At 53.3% G+C, this 3,100-nt stretch overlaps 1 protein-coding gene across 2 annotated transcripts in view; it reads right to left on the minus strand.

Moving 5' to 3' along the window:
* The window catches only part of TNK2 (tyrosine kinase, non-receptor, 2), a 49,811-nt gene that overhangs the window by 43,585 nt on the left and 3,126 nt on the right, over positions 1–3,100 (minus strand). Inside the window, exon 1 of one of the 2 annotated variants that reach the window (XM_011961164.1) lies at positions 2,760–3,100. The exons of the other annotated variant lie outside the window; for it this stretch is intronic. The gene's annotated coding sequence lies outside the window, so the exon portion shown is untranslated. The remainder of the gene's footprint in view (positions 1–2,759) is intronic. 2 annotated transcript variants of the gene reach the window in all.

The raw sequence follows: 3,100 nt of genomic DNA on the forward strand, positions 1-3,100 counted from the left end.
GCTGTGACTCTGGGTCAGACAAAGATTTCTTGGACATGACACCAAAAAAGCAATCCACAAAGTAACAAATTAGTAAATGAATCCAAATTTAAAACTTCTCTTTCAAAACACACCATTTTGCATCACTGATCATGGTAATTTTTTTAGAAGACATTGTTAAGAGAATCAAAATACAAGCCACAAGCTGGAAGAAAAGATTTGCAAATCACATACCTGATAAAAGGCTTATATCCAGAATATATCAAGAACTCTTCAGAACTCAACATGAAAAAAACCCACACAATTGAAAACCGGCAAACAATCTGAACAGACACACCACCAAAGACACATATATGGCAAATGCGCACATCAGAAGATGCTCAACAACATGAGTCATTGAGGAAACACAAATGAAAACCATAATGAGATACCACCACAGACATTAGAATATCTGAAATTAGACACTGACCATATGACGGCGTGGACATATCAAAGACGTGAACGAACCAGAACTTTCAGACACAGTGGGTGAGTATATACAATGTACAACCACTTTGGAAAACAGTCTGGCAGTTTCTTAAAGGTTAAATGTATACCTACCACGTGACCCAGCCATTCCAGTCCCAGGGATTTACCTAAGATAAATAAAAGCATACATCCCTACAAAGACTAACAAAACAGCTCAGAGCAGCTTTCTCTGAAAACCCATCAACAGGTCAATGGATAAACAGACTCTGGCACAGGTGTACAATGAACTGTTGATATGTGCAACCATGTGAACCAACTCCAAAATACTTCTGTTGAATGAAAGACGAGATTCCGTTTCCAGTAAATGCTGCAAACTCAGATACAGTGACAGAAAGTAGACCAGCCTGTTACCTGGGGTAGGAGATGGCAGCGGAGAGGGGGATGGAGGGATTCCACGAGCAAACTTTTGGGGACTGGGGAATAAGGGGGCTGTTCACTATCTCGACGGTGGGGGGCGGTTTCACAGGTGTATACAAAGGCTACAACTTATTGAATTGTATGTTTTAAATATGCTCAGTTTACCATACGTCATTATATCTCAACAAAGCTGTTACTTAAAACGAACAAAAAGAAACACTGCATCTTCTAGACGAAGCACAAGGTGGGGGCTAATCTCGGGCTCAGGGGCCAGAGGGAAGAGTCTGGCCCTTCCTCCCCAACGTCCGCTGGGCTCCTGGGAGGTGGGCACCAGGCTCCAAAGGGCCTGAGGTTTCTTCACTCAGGCCACTGCAGGGGAAGCCCTGGCCCACCGCACACACCAGGAAACCGAAACCTAAAGACACTATGTTGCCCAAGGAAGTTCCACAGCTTGTAAGCGATATAACCAGATCAAAAGCAATCTGTGTGATGCCAAGGCCTTTCTCCCATTCATCTACCACAAGTTCAAAAACGTCGACCTGAAATAAGCAGGTGAAGATGTGTGTTGTGTGTACGTGTTTAAAACAGACAGTTCTCTCCACTGAAGCCAGACACTGTGAGCCGCTCTGGCCATTCCAGAAGCGTCAGGCACCGTGGGCACAGCAGCTGAACTTCCGGTGCGTGAGTGTTCGGGCGGCAGCGCGACAGGCATGGGATGAAGCTGACAGGCGAGTTTGAGTTTGTATGAGGAGTAGGCTAACCGGCTCCTCCAGCAGCTACCTCCAGCACCACTCCCTCTGCCCCCATAGGAGAGCAGCCAGTCTGGTTCAGGACAGGGGCCTGGGACCATGTGACTCAGAGCCACACCTCGGGCTGGGGCAGAGAGGGGTCCTAGCTAAGGCCTTGGGCAGGCAGCAACCCTGCACCCATCCCCGCCCAGGGGCAGGGAAAGCAAGAACCTCACAGTGCCAGGTAAGAGGTGAACAGCTCTAGGAAAGTAAGGGCCACAAGCAGCCCTCCAAGCCCCCCTGGGAGCACGAGGCAGAATGAGTAGGTCTGGCACTCAGGCCATGAGGCCTTGGCCCCTACAAGCCCTACCTCTAGACTGGGCTGGGAGCTCCTGCCCTGACAGGTGCAGAGCCCACGATACCACAGCGGCCCATCTGCAAAACCTCCCCACGGTGGGGCCACAGAGGCAGCCCAGAGTCCTCTGGTGCAGATGCACCCTCCTCTCCCGCCCCTCTCACGCTGGGGTAGTGAAGTCACACCCAGAGACTCACCAGTTGCTCTCCCACCTTCTTTCTGCCCACTAATCATCCTTGGCTCTGGGCCCTCAGGGTAAATCAGCTGTGACAGGACGGCGTGGCAGGAGCGGGTCAGGCTCGTGCCGTGTCCAAGCCACTAGCTGTCACACTCACATCTCAGCTCACATGACCAACAGGGTTACAAGATAAGGTTCTGTTAATCCCATGCTGCCCTCTTCCCTTCTGTGGAACGTGTTTTGAGGACTTCAGGCAACCTGTGCTGACTGTACCCTGCAGAGCAAATACCATGGAGGCACCCTACTGCCATCGAGGGGCAGGTGGAGGGGTGACCATCCTGTAGCTCTTCCCTGGGGCTGCTACCCCTCTCTTCCCTCTGCACAGACCTGGCAGCCACCCAGACGTCCCGCGAGCTGCCTAGACTCTAAGAAGATGCCCCATCACTCCAACTACCATACTCAGTACTGCGGGGGAGAGGTCCTGCCTTGCAGCTGGAAAGTGCACTGCTTCCTCCCTCCAGGGATGAAAGGCCGGGAGAACGAGGGCGGTGTGGAGACTACCCTCTTGCCAGTGACCTGCAGCTTCTCGCTTCCAAGCACACGAACTCCAGCTAAGAGAACTGGGCTTCCTTACCTGCCGCCTTCCGCTGCCTCCCCGCAGACACAGCTTCAGCGATGCCCAGGCTGAGCGAGCAGAAGAGGTTCCCGCGGGCCGGGCCTACCCTCAGGCAGTGGCTCGCAGAGCTCCCCGGTTCCCCGCACTCTTCTGTGCCCGACTCCCCACGCCCCTACATCCTGCGTTCCCTTCAGCTCCGCAGGCACCGTGGGGCCCGGGCGGCCTGCCAGTCACCACCTCCTCCTCCGCCGGCGCCTCCGGGTCCTGAGCCCCTCGCCGGGCCCCTCTCCCTCCTGGGGCTCCTTTCCGTTCAGGTAGGTTTCCTGGACAGCCCGCACCACCTGTCCCTCCTGCACTCC

Source organism: Colobus angolensis, unplaced genomic scaffold (assembly GCF_000951035.1).
Source record: "Colobus angolensis palliatus isolate OR3802 unplaced genomic scaffold, Cang.pa_1.0 Scaffold54, whole genome shotgun sequence".
Classification (NCBI taxonomy): domain Eukaryota; kingdom Metazoa; phylum Chordata; class Mammalia; order Primates; family Cercopithecidae; genus Colobus; species Colobus angolensis.